Below are 14228 nucleotides of genomic sequence, written 5' to 3' on the forward strand. Positions count from 1 at the left end.
TGGCCAGAATTGTGCCATAGGCTCACGCCTAAGCCAATCCCTTGCCAAGGCCATTAGAAAAGTGTGAACAAAATCAGAAAGAAGGGAGGAAATAGGGCTGGCTAAACAGCCAAGAATATCTCCCACAAGCACCCAGAGTCTATTCTCCCTTTCTTCCTCACAGAACTTAGGCTGTGTTGAGAGAACCATGAAACTGACCCTTGGCAACCTGATGGGACTGTAGTCTGCCAGGCTGCATTGTCCATGGGATTCTCCAGGCAAGAATACTGGAGTGGGTTGTCATTTCCCTCTCCAGGGGATCATCCTGACCCAGGGATTGAACTCAAGTCTCCTGCACTGCAAACAGATTCTTTACCATCTGAACCACCAGGGAAGCCCTGCTTCCCCACTACAGTAAGAGATGGCAGATTTACTCTGTGGAAGAGGAGCAAGAAAGCCTCTAAATTCAGGGGCACCAAGCAGCAGCAAAGGTAGGGGTGAGTTGCCACGTTGAAATCCAGGGGAATGAGTAAAAATATGTGAATAAATATAGGAAGACCAGCCCCTAGAACACTTCTAAGAAGAAGTCCAAGTGACTCTTCTCTAGAGAAAAAGAAAGAACCTTGAGAAAAATTCTACACATACACATACCTGATCAACCCAGACTGAAATGCGTGAGTCAGCAAATCTGTCCCTCAGGTCTTTAATCAGCTTCTTAGTGCCTCCCTCTAAACAAGAATAAGCAGCCAAGATTCCCAGACAGTGAGTGAAAGCCTCTTGTATGAAATGCAGAGATAAAAAAAATAAGCAAATGCACAAAAAAAAAAAGTAAGAAAAGGGAAGGAGAATGAAAGAGCGAGGGGGCAAGAACAACTAGATTGGAGGAATCAGAAATAATTCAGCTAGCCAAATAAACAGGCAAAATGCCACCATCTAATACCTCAGAGATGTTTAATTCATAAAACAAGAACAGGGTGGTTTATAAAGTGGGGGTAGGGGTGGGTTACAGAGCAAGAAAGAATCTCAGAAAATTAAAAACAGGAGAGCTGTGCTTGCCTCAGCAGCATATACCAAAACTGGAACGGTACAGAGAAGATTAACATGGCCCATATGCAAGGATGACATGCAAATTCAAGAAGTGTTCCATATTTTTTTGATGTATGGCAGACACCAACACAACATTATAAAGCAATTCTCCTCCAGTTAAAAATAAATACATTTTAAAATAATAAAAATCACACACTAACTGAAGGAAAAAAAAGTTGAACTGAAATTTAAACTGTGAATAAAAAATTTGGGAGATAAAGTCAAAAAAATCTCCCAAGAAGTAGAAAGAGAAAACAAACTTGTGGGTGGAGTTTGGAAGGAAAAATGGGAAAATTAGAGGACCAGTCGTGGAGTTCTGTGTCTAATACAAATTCCACAAGGAAAATATAGATAACATTGAAAGGAGAAACGATCAACTAATGCAAGAAAATTTCCTAGACAATGACTTTCTGGATTTCAGTAGCCCTCCCACTGAGAGATGAGTGAAAAGAGATCCACGTAGGATAAATCATTATGAGATTTGGGGGTACTGAAAGCAAATAAAAGATCCAAGTGCTTTGGGGATTAAAAAAAAAAAGGACTTGGAATTAGAATGGCACTGGAAACCAACAAGATGGAAGAATTGCCTCCAAAATTCTGAGGAAAAGTACTATTGAATCAAGAATTCTATAACCAGCTTTTAAAGTGTGAGGAGTGAATAAAGACACTCTTAGATATACAAGGTCGCCATTTTTTTCTTTCTCCTATGCCCTCCTTCTCAAGAAGCCACCAAAGGATATAATAAGAGGATAACTTTAATAGGTGAGGGGGAACTTGGAATCTGGTAAAAAGGAAATCCAACAGAAGGAAAGCTCTAGTGGGCCCCAGGATAACAGGCCAGCTGACCTGCCTCCTGAGAAACCTGTCTGCAGGTCAAGTAGCAACAGTTAGAACCAGACATGGAACAACTAACTGGTTCAAAATTGGGAAAGGAATGCATCCAGGCTGTATAATGTCACCTGACTTATTTAACTCCTATGCAGAGTACATCATGTGAGATGCCATGGGTAAATCACAAGCTGGAATCGACACTGGTGGGAGAAATATCAACAACCTCAGATATGCATATGACACCACTTTAATGGCAGAAAGTAAAGAGGAACTGAGGAGCCTTTTCATTGGAAGGACTGGTGCTGAAATTGAAATTCCAATACTTTGGCCACCTGATGTGAAGAGCTGACTCGTTGGAAAAGCCCCTGATGCTGGGAAAGATTGAGGGCAGGAGGAGAAGAGGGTAAAAATGGATGAGATGGTTGGATGGCATCACGGACTCAATGGACATGAGTTTGAGCAAACTCTGGGAGATAGTGAAGGACACGGAGGCCTGGTGTGCTGGAGTCTATGGGGTCACAAAGAGTTGGACATGACTGAGCAACTGAATGATGAGGATGACAGCTGTGGAAGTCCAAAGAGCAGTCTGCCCCCAGAGGAGCAGGAAGACACCCAGGATGGGCATCTCCAGGAATGACTGAAATTACTCCTTTCACAGTTCTCCTCTTTGATTGCTCCATGTAGTGATATTATTATTTTAGGTTGAGTCTCCAGTAAACTTCATATTTCATATAGTATTTTTCACTATTGTGACAAGTGTGAACCATGATTATACTTCCTTTCTTGTACAATTTTCGTTTCTTCTGGTGTTAACAATTCCTCCTGTTTTCACCATTTGATTTGTTTTCTATATCTTTATTCATCATTGTTTTCCCCAAACTCTCCAACCCAAGATACCTTTGAATACTGTTTCTACACAGTTCCCATATTAGGCTGTCTATCAATCAATGAATTAAATGAAGTGGCCAGGTGATGCTCAGTGCTACAGAGAAAAGCAAAGCAGGAGTAGGGGAAGAGGAAGTGTTAGATTGGGGAAGGTTTGTAATTTTTAGTAGGTTAGTCAGGGAAGACCTCACTGTGAGCCTGACCTGAAGGGAGACATCAAGGACACAAGGCAGACATTTGAAGGATGAGTTTCAAGCAGAGGTGATAGTAAGTTCAAAGTCCTAGAGACAGGAACATGCCTCATCTATTCTTCGTGCATCTACTAGCATTTTCCCTTGCATGTTTTACAGTCACTTCCATTACCCGCTTCCCCACTGAAGGGCTCTCCAATCTCAAAGACACCCGTATTTAAACTTTAGTCACTCTTAGTGCACTTTTTAATTCTCAGTGTTCAAATGGAGACAAGTCACATCGACTCTGTTTGCCAAACAGTTAGATTCCTTCTTTTTCTGTATTTCCACTGTCACTACATAAATTCTATAAGAGAATTATAGAGCATTAGGACTGAAAGGGTTCTTAGAGACTATCTAGGATAATTCTCGGAGAAGGCAGTGGCACCCCACTCCAGTACTCTTGCCTGGCAAATCCCATGGACGGAGGAGCCTGGTAGGCTGCAGTCCATGGCGTCTCTAGGAGTCAGACACGACTGAGCGACTTCATTTTCACTTTTCACTTTCATGCCTTGGAGAAGGAAATGGCAACCCACTCCAGTGTTCTTGCCTGGAGAATCCCAGGGACGGGGGAGCCTGGTGGGCTGCCTTCTCTGGGGTCGTACAGAGTTGGACACGACTGAAGCGACTTAGCAGCAGCAGCAGCAGCAGGATAATTCTATCCTATGAGGTGCAAACTAAACTGCCTCTCTGAGAACTCTCTCAACCAGGTCTCTGGAGAGCCAGGCAAAGCTTGGTTACACCACAGCTGAGTCTGCCCGTTGCCTGAATTCAGTCCATTTGGCTGCTGCTCAGCAAGTGCTCTTTGCCCTCTGCCTCATTCCTGCCCATCCACCCTAAGGAATAACCTGTGGTCTACCCTGGCAGAGCTTTCCTCAGCTGCCTGTCTGACATGACCTCCTACTCCTGAAGAAATCCAACATTCAGTTACATCAGTCGACTTTCACTATTCCTCCAACACAATATCTTCATCTCTGCCTTTAAGTCTGCTCTTCAATTCTTCTCTTTTCTGGAATAACCTTTCTTTTTCCTTCCTGTTCAAATTCACCCATCTTTAAAGACCTCTTCCAGACCTAGTTTCTCTGTCTGATGGAATGGAGCAGAAGCTAAGTGTTAGGATACTTGGTTGCCCACACCCACTCCCTTGTCTCTGCATCAGTCTTGCATCATGAGTATTGTCTTCCCATTTTACAGGTGAAGAAGTAAAGGCTTACAGAGGTAGAGAGTGGGGTAGGATTTGAGCCTATGTCTGCCTGTGCTCTTAATCATTGTGCAATACTGTCTCCTGAACTAGTGACTGTTAGCTGAATTGTTCATGAACTGCTTCATATATATTAATGGACTCATCACCCCCAATTGACCATGATCCGAAGTTTGTAGAGCAGAGTAGGAAGAAGAAAGAACCCCACTTGCTAAAGGGTCCACTTTGTGTCAGACTCAGGACCTTCTGCAGCAAATGTGAGGTAATACCAGGAGATACAACCAGAAATGTTGAAAGTGGTTGACTCTGGGGGAGGAGACTCAGGGAGAGGGGAGGAGAGAGGCTGGGGCTTTCTATTTTAATAATAAGTTGACTTTTAACATTACATATAACTTTGATTAAAAACTGAGAGTGAATTTAAAGAAATTAAATGGATAAGTGAATGTAAATAACCCTTTTAGAATCTTGGATGGGAAGGGAAGAAGGAAATGTAGAGCAGTAGCCATTATATACAATTATACTGGGGCTTCCCTGGAAAACGGAATGGCAACTCACTCCAGTATTCATGCCTGGGAAATCAGAGGAGCCTGGCGGGCTACAGTCCATGGGGTTGCAAAAGAGTCAGACACAACTCAGAGACTAAACAAATACATTTGTACTGAGGATTAAATGAAAACAAGGTATTTAGCATATATTTGACATAGAACCAGTGACAAGTTTTGTTTTGTTTTTTTCTCCATCATCTCCTTTATTTTTTTTTATTGGAGTATAGTTGCTTTGCAATGTTGTACTGGTTTCTGCTGTGCAATGAAGTGACTCAGCTATATGTTCACATATCTCCTCTCCCTCTTGGACCTCTCTCCCACCCCTCTCAGTTCAGTTCAGTTCAGTCGCTCAGTCATGTCCAACTCTTTGCGACCCCATGGACTGCAGCATGCCAGGCCTCCCTGTCCATTGCCAACTCCCAGAATTTACTCAAACTCGTGTCCATTGAGTCAGTGATGCCATCCAATAATCTCATCCTCTGTCATCCCCTTCTCCTCCTCCCTCAATCTTTCCCAGCATCAGGGTCTTTTCCAATGAGTCAGTTCTTCCCATCAGGTGGTGAAAGTATTGGAGTTTCAGCCTCAGCATCGGTCCTTCCAATGAATATTCAGGACTGATTTCCTTTAGGATGGACAGGTTGGATCTCCTTGCAGTCCATGGGACTCTCAAGAGTCTTCTCCAACACCACAGTTCAAAAGCATCAATTCTTTGGTGCTCAGCTTTCTTTATAGTCCAACTCTCATATCCATGCATGACTACTGGAAAAACCATACCTTTGACAGACAGACATTTGTCAGCAAAGTAATGTCTCTGCTTTTTAATATGCTGTCTAGTTTGGTCATAGCTTTTCTTCCAAAGAGCAAGTGTGTTTTAATTTCATGGCTGCAGTCACCATCTGCAGTGATTTTGAGCCCCCCAAAATAAAGTCTGTTGCTGTTTCCATTGTTTCCCCATCTATTTACCATGAAGCGATGGGACTGGATGCCATGATCTTAGTTTTCTGAATGTTGAGTTTTAAGCCAACTTTTTCACTCTCCTCTTTCGCTTTCATCAAAAGCTCTTTAGTTCTTCACTTTCTGCCATAAGGGTGGTGTCATCTGCCTATCTGAGGTTATTGCTATTTCTCCTGGCAATCTTGATTCCAGCTGATTCACTTGAGTAGGTTTAAATATTTCTGATTGGGGATTTCCCAGGTAGTCGAGTGGTTAAGAATCTGCCTTGCAACACAGGGGATTCAGGTTCTATCTCTGGTCAGGGAACCAAGATCCCCCCTGTATCAGAGCAACAAAGCCCATACACCACAACTCCTGAAGCCTGTGAGCACTGGAGCCGTAACACCATGATCAGAGAGGCCGCAGGCTGCAATGAAAGATCTTAAATGATGCAAGGAAGATTCCATAAGCCACAACTGAGACCCGATGCAGCCAAACAATTAATTTTTTAAATAGCTAAAAATATATTTCTGTCTCTGGCAGACGGATCCTAGAGCAGTCCCCATGATTCCTGTTTCCTGGTGTCCATGTCCTTTTGAAATTCCCTCCCCCTGAGTGTGGGTGGGATCTGTGGCTTACTAGCCAATAGCCAAGACATTCTGGAGATGTAATTAAAGTCCCAAATCACTTGATTCTGTGTTAACTGAAAGGGAAATTATTCTTTATTAATTATGAAAAATCCCTTAAGAGAGGGACTAGATGCCCCCTGAGAGGAGAGACTCTCCTGTGGACATGAGGAAGTGAGCAGCTGTGTTGCGAATCTGACAGGGTAAAGAAATCCAGGCTTACAGTCAGGCTTCCCTGGTTGCTCAGCAGTAAAGAATCCGCCTGCCAATGTAGGAGCTGCAGATTCTATCCCTGGGTCAGGAAGATCCCCTGGAGAAGGAAATGGCAACCCACTCCAGTACTCTTGCCTGAGAAATCCCATGGGCAGAGGAGCCTGGCGGGCTATAATCAATAGGTTCACACGGAATTGGACACGACTGAGAATGCATGCACACGTGCATCGTTGTTTACAATGTTGTGTTAGTTTCAGGGGTGCAGCCAAGTGATTATATATCTAATATATATATACACTATTTTCAGAATATTTTCCTTTATAGGTTATCATAAGATACTGAATATAGTTCCCTGTGCTATACAGTAGGTCCTTGTTATCTGTTTTATATATAGCAGTGTATATCTGTAATTCCAGATTTCTAATTTATCCTCCCCCATCTCCTAGGAGTTTTGAATAAGCTAAAGGAAGATGCCATGTGGGAGAAAAGGGAAAGAAAAAGGGAGTGAAGGATAGAGAGGGAGAGAGAGGTTGAAAATGGATATTTTAAAGACACTGCGAGATAACTGGGAAAGTAGAAAACATGATTTTTTTAAACATAATTTTCAAATAATGTCATATACCAAGAGAGAATATATTTTCCTCTAAAGATTTAAGGAATCTGTGTGATATAGAGAGCACTCACTAAATATTCCGTGGGCTTCCCTACATTTTCCATTCTCCTTATGTAATAGGTAAGAACCTTCATGTTCTATTACAAGTTAATCACTAAAGGGATGTTGCCTATAAGCTTAAATTATACTTAATAGCCCATCTCTGGGAACCCTGCCTCTCGAGTAATGAGTGTTAAGCTAAATTACCTTTATTTAGCTCACAGGAAACATCCTGACCAGGACCACATGTGAATGGCTGCAGGAAGGAAGAAAAGAACACACTCACTCTGGAATCTGGCTGGAACCAGGACTAAACTCTTTCCCTTTTAGAAGCCTGAATTCTAACTCAAGGGAGATGATTCTTTGAGACACTCGTCCACCATTTTCTCTATCTGTTGGCTTTCCAAATAAAGCTGCTATTCTTCACCCCAACAATATTTTGGCCTGTCCTGCAATAGGCAGTAAGAGCTTAGACTCAGTATCATTTGCAGTTAGGATGGGTCTATGTGGCTGGATCTAGCCAATGATCCATGAGCAGACATGACTTTCGCTACTTCTGAGCATTCACTAGTTAAGAGTTTGTGTGTCTCATCCATCACCCTCTTTTCCTGTCACATGTGCCCAGTGGTGCCGGGTCAAGGTGTCAAAGCTTCTGTCAGCCTCTTTCCCTGAGGACTGAATAAACAGAGTCCCTACCTTACCAGACACATAATGAAAGCTAAAAATAAATTTACTAAGTCACTGAAATTTGGAGGTTTGTCTGTTGCAGCAGCTGGCAGTTAAATTACATGGATACTCTTAGGCTATGTTCACATCCCTGGAGGCCCTCTGTCTTCCAGTCATTCCTCTGCACAAGTTCTTTTTTTTCCAGATTCCCAGGACTCTTAGTCTGCTGCTCTTCATATTGCAGACCTGGAGATGTGATATGTATGGCATGCTTTTATATTCTTTGAGGATATTGTGTTAGTCGCATACAAATTTAGAGTTGTTTTCTTCCTAGTTTATTGGCGTTTTAGTTATTATGCAGTATCTGCTGATGCTTCTTGCCTTGAAGTCTAATTTGTTGTATATTTGTTTAGCTTCGCTGATTTTCTTTGAGCTACTCCTTGTATAGTATGTCTTTTACAACCTTTAAGGTACCTGTATCCTTATATTTCAGATTTTTTAAAGCAATAAAAAGTTGCTTTGCGGGACTTCCCTGGTGGTCCCATGGCTAAGACTCTGCACTCCCAATGTAGGGAGACCGGGTTCAATCCCTGGTCAGAAAACTAGATCCTGCTTGCTACAACTAAGACCCAGCACAGCCAAATAAGTTAAAAAATAATTAAAACACTAATTGGACACTTTTGTTCTTTAAGTTTATTCCACTCAAGTTTAAAATATGTACTTATACATTTGAGTTTCAAAACATCATCGTATTTGTTTTCTACTTGTCCCATATGTTCAGTGTTCCTTTTTTCCCTCTCTTCTTTTAAATCTTTTTAAGATTGTTTTTATTATTCCATATTTTCCTACATTCACTTGTTTCATATACAGGTATAGTTTTTTAAACTATTTTTCCATGATTGCCATGGTGATTACACCAGGCATCCTTAATTTGTTAAAGTTTAAGATAAATTAATTCTTGTACTACTTCTTGAACAATGAAAGAATCTTGAAATACTTTAATTCCATTTATCAGTTCCCACACTGTGTGCCATTTAAAATTTTCCATATGTTTAAAGCTCTGCCAGACACTTTTTGCATTATATACTCAGTGTTCATTTATTTTTACCCATAGGTTTACCTTTTATCTTGTTCTATATTTCTTCCTTCATAGTCATACTTCCCTTTGGGTTTATTTTCATTCTGCTTGAAAAATTCTCTTTAGCATTTCTTTTCGTGTGGGCCTGTTGATGAGCAAATTTTTTTTTCAGATTTTGATAGTCTGAAAACACACATTTTTCTTTCATTTTTGAATGATATATTCACTGGGTATGAAAGTTTATATTAACTATTATTTTCTTTCCACACTTCAAAGATATCGTTTCAGAGACTTCTCTGGAGGTCCAGTGGTTAAGACTCCACATTCCCAATGTAGGCGGCACAGGTTTAATTCCTGGTTAGGGAACAAAGATCCTCCATGCTGCTTGGTGTGGCCAAAAACAAACAAACAAAAAATTCCATCATCTTCTGAATTTTATCATTTATATTATAGAGTCAGTTGTTAGTCTTAATGTTGTTCTTTTGGAGGTAATATATCTCCCCCCAGGCCAATTGCTTTTAATACTTCGTTTTTGGTTTTCAGCAGTTTTACTATGAAGTGTTTAAAGTTTTCTTTGCATTTTTTCTGTGTGGGACTGAGTATATGTTTTTCGTCAATCAGAAAATTTTCAGCTACTCTCTCTTCAAATATTGCTTCTTTCTCACTCTCTCTCTCATATCTTTCCAGGACTCTAATTTATTCTATTTAGGCTTTTTCACCATGTCCCACATGTCTGTTACTCTCTATTTTATATATTTTTAAAATTTATTTCTCTTTCTATATACTTCAGTAAGGATGTTAGCTGAGAGAAGGCAATGGCACCCCACTCCAGTACTGTTGCCTGGAAAATCCTATGGACGGCAGAGCCTGATAGGCTGCAGTCCATGGGGTCGCTAAGAGTCGGACACGACTGAGTGACTTCACTTTCACTTTTCCCTTTCACGCATTGGAGAAGGAAATGGTGACCCACTCCAGTGTTCTTGCCTAAAGAATCCCAGGGATGGGGGAGCCTGGTGGGCTTCCATCTATGGAGTCGCACAGAGTCGGACACAACTGAAGTGACTTAGCAGCAGCAGCAGTAGCAAGGATGTTAGTTACTGATTTATCTTCTAGCTCTTTAGTCCTAAAATGAGCCATGTCTAATCTGATGTTAGGTCCATTTATTGTATTAAATTCATTGTTGTATGTTTGAGTCTTAGGATTGCAATTGTACTTTGGAGATCACCTAGGACTCTACCACAATCCCAGTGGAAATGCTTGCTGTTCTACACAGATCTGTCACATGAACCAAAACAAAATTCTCATTTTTGTTTAAGCCAGTTTTACTCAGTGTTCCAGTTACATACAACTGAAAGCTTTTGAAGTGTTGAGATATTTCTCTTGATGATGTCAAGATGGTTGCCGCAGCAGCAGCAGATGCAGATGCAGATGTCACATGCAGATATGATATAGAGAAGAAGTGGGATATTGCTGGTCATGCATCTGTTTTTTATTAGGAGGGAAAACCTTTTCAAGAACCCCCATCAGAATATCTGGGTTGTGTCACATATCCATGTCTAAGCTAACCATGACACATGGAATGGGATGAAAATGATTAGCCAATAACAATCTTTACTCTTCCCTGAATTTAGTGAGAGGGTTGGTCATCTTCTCTGAGCAAAGGACTATAGAAGATGACCATCCAAACAAATCTGGGCCTCTCTCAACAATTGAAAACATGAGAGGAGCAAGGTCTTGGGCAGATAATCAATGCTGTTTACCTGACTAACAGATGTATTAGTGTGTGTGTGTACAGAAAATACCAGAGGATCTTCAATGGAGGTCCAGTGGTTAAGAGTCCACCTTCCAATGTGAGGGACTCAGGTTCAATCCCTTGTTGGGGAACTAAGATCCCACATGCTGCAGGGCAACTGAGTCCTCCCTTTGCAATGAAGAGCCCTCGCACTGCAAACAAAGACCCATTGCAGCCAAAATAAGATAATTTTTTAAAAAAAGAAAATACCAGGTAGAGTACATATTAATCTCTTAGCATGGTTTAAATTTTGAAATGGGACTCTATGGGATGGAATGAATGGATATTTTCACTTTTTATTTACAGCATTTTTATTAGTTTATGTTATCTAGGTTATTTAAATTTAAAAGGACTGGAATTCCCTGGTGGTCCAGTGGTTAGGACTAAGTGTTTTCTAAGTGTTTGCTTGAGGCCCAGGTTCAATCCCTGGTCTAGTAACTAAGATCCCACAAGTCACGCAGCAAAAGAGAAAATGAAATAATAAACAAATAAATACATGTAAAAGGATTGCTTTGATCTTAAAATGGGCTCTAAGAAATGGAACAAGGATTTAAACAAAAAACAAACAAACAAACAAAAAGAGAGAGAGAGAGAAGCATATGTTAGTGGATCCCATCCCTGGCTCTGGCCCCTGTAGAGTCACCAGGTGCCAGCAGCAGGATTATTCTTATCGGGGATTTGGAAGCACAAGGTTCTCAGAGCCTGATGCCATCAAATATTTGAACTATCCAACTCCCTTCTCACACACTCTCAAAGCAGCATAAATTGGCTTCCTATGCACATTTTCTACAGGAGAAGAATTTGCTGGACATGGCAATGTGAGCATTCTGACCCCCTTGGCAGTTCCATTTTTCATCATATATTAATAAATTGTTTTTTTTTAATTTCTCAAATAGTGGGCTAAGAGCTGAGCTAGTATTATCAATCTCCCCCCACACACCCCCCACCCCCACCCAATATATGGGCTCTCTCTTAGCGCTGTTAAAGTCAAGTTTATGAGCTCGTACCATGATGAATTCAGCAAGGTAAATGTCACCTCTGAGGCCACTTGGCAGCTGGCTAGCCAGTCTGCTCTGATGACACTCCTGTCTCTTCAAGCACATTTCCTTCAGACTCCTATGCTTTCTAGCCACATTCATCCCAGCCAACTCTCTGTTTATTTATCTTTCATTCTGTCTTTTCCTTTATGACTATCTCTCTCTTCCTACCTCACACCTAACCTTCCTTTACCCTTTCATTTTTTCTTTCTGTTTTTTTACTTTAATTAACCATGGAGTTGAATCACAAAATATACTAGAAAAATGTGCCAAGCCCTGAGCTGAGCCATGCATGTAAAATGTATTTTGACCTCACAATAAGTCTGAAAAGTGTTTTTATCCCTATTTCACAGGGAAAGTAGAGGCACATAAAAGCTAAGCACTTGTGTTTGATAATTTAAAGTTTTACTGCTTAATTTTCAAAGTCAATAAATTTAGTGCGTTATATTCTCTTTGTCTTAGACAATAAAATTTAAACATTATGTTTGCCTGGGTGTCCTAAGAATTCACCTTTAGGTATGTTTATTTCTGGTCCCATCACTTCATGGGGAATAGATGGGGAAACAGTGGCTGACTTTATTTTGGGGGGCTCCAAAATCACTGCAGATGGTGACTGCAGCCATGAAATTAAAAGACGCTTACTCCTTGGAAGGAAAGTTATGACCAACCTAGATAGCATATTCAAAAGCAGAGACATTACTTTGCCAACAAAGGTCCGTCTAGTCAAGGCTATGGTTTTTCCTGTGGTCATGTATGGATGTGAGAGTTGGACTGTGAAGAAGGCTGAGCACCGAAGAATTGATGCTTTTGAACTGTGGTGTTGGAGAAGACTCTTGAGAGTCCCTTGGAGTGCAAGGAGATCCAACCAGTCCATTCTAAAGGAGATCAGTTCTGGGTGTTCATTGGAAGGACTGATGCTGAAGCTGAAGCTCCAATACTTTGGCCACCTCATGCAAAGAGCTGACTTATTTGAAAAGACCCTGATGTTGGAAAAGGTTGAGGGCAGGAGGAGAAGAGGATGACAGAGGATGAGATGGTTGGATGGCATCACCAACTCAATGGACATGAGTTTGGGTAGGCTCCTGGAGTTGGTGATGGACAGGGAGGCCTGGTGTGCTGCAGTTCATGGGGTCACAAAGAGTCGGAGATGACTGAGCGACTGAACTGAACTGATTTCTTTCTTAGGCTGGAGAGTGGGAGATGGAACAGAAGAGGAAAGAGGCAAACTGGAAATGTTTCCTTGAGCAGTAGGGGCCCCCACTGCTTTTTGCACCTTCCCTGTCCTTTTTCTTGAGAGCAGGGCTTAACCCTGACTTCTCTGGAGCAATCTTGGTCCTCTTCATGAAGGAGATGATCTTCTGTGTTTAGCCAGGACAAATCTACTTTCTGCATCTGTGTAAAAGGAAGAGATAAAATTTTCAGCCCCTAGATGTGTAACTTTCAACCACTTGGAGGTGGAGGTTGCAGGGAAGTTGGATCTGCTCCCTGGAAGACCACTTCTCTATATTTGGATGTTGAATTAAACTTCTCAGCTCCACCATGTATTCTCTCAGCATCCTGGAGACAGTGAGGTAGAAGTAGAGAGAAGCATCCTTGCCATCATTACCTCAGATGGGATTTGAGAGAAGTAGCAGAGAAAACCGCCTCTTGAGAAATCTGTATGCAGGTCAGGAAGCAACAGTTAGAACTGGATATGGAACAATGGACTGGTTCCAAATAGGAAAAGGAGTAGTCAAGGCTGTATATTGTCATCCTGCTTATTTAACTAATATGCAGAGTACATCATGAGAAATGCTGGAATGGAAGAAACACAAGCTGGAACCAAGATTGCAGGGAGAAATATCAATAACCTCAGATATGCAGATGACACCACCCTTATGGCAGAAAGTGAAGAGGAACTAAAAAGCCTCTTGATGAAGGTGAAAGTGGAGAGTGAAAAAGTTGGCTTAAAGCTCAACATTCAGAAAACAAAGATCATGGCATCCGGTCCCATCACTTCATGGGAAATAGATGGGGAAACAGTGTCAGACTTTATTTTTGGGGGGCCCCGAAATCACTGCAGATGGTGATTGCAGCCATGAAATTAAAAGACGCTTACTCCTTGGAAGGAAAGTTATGACTAACCTAGATAGCATATTGAAAAGCAGAGACATTACTTTGCCAACAAAGGTCCGTCTTGCCAACAAAGGTCAAGGCTATGGTTTTTCCTGTGGTCATGTATGGATGTGAGAGTTGGACTGTGAAGAAGGCTGAGCGCTGAGGAATTGATGCTTTTGAACTGTGGTGTTGGAGAAGACGTTTGAGAGTCCCTTGGACTGCAAGGAGATCCAACCAGTCATTTCTGAAGGAGATCAGCCCTGGGATTTCTTTGGAAGGAATGATGCTAAAGCTGAAACTCCAGTACTTTGGCCACCTCATGCGAAGAGTTGACTCATTGGAAAAGACTCTGATGCTGGGAGGGATTGGGGGCAGGA

This window comes from Bison bison, unplaced genomic scaffold, assembly GCF_000754665.1.
Source record: "Bison bison bison isolate TAMUID 2011002044 unplaced genomic scaffold, Bison_UMD1.0 scf7180017864484, whole genome shotgun sequence".
NCBI classification, from domain to species: Eukaryota; Metazoa; Chordata; class Mammalia; order Artiodactyla; family Bovidae; genus Bison; species Bison bison.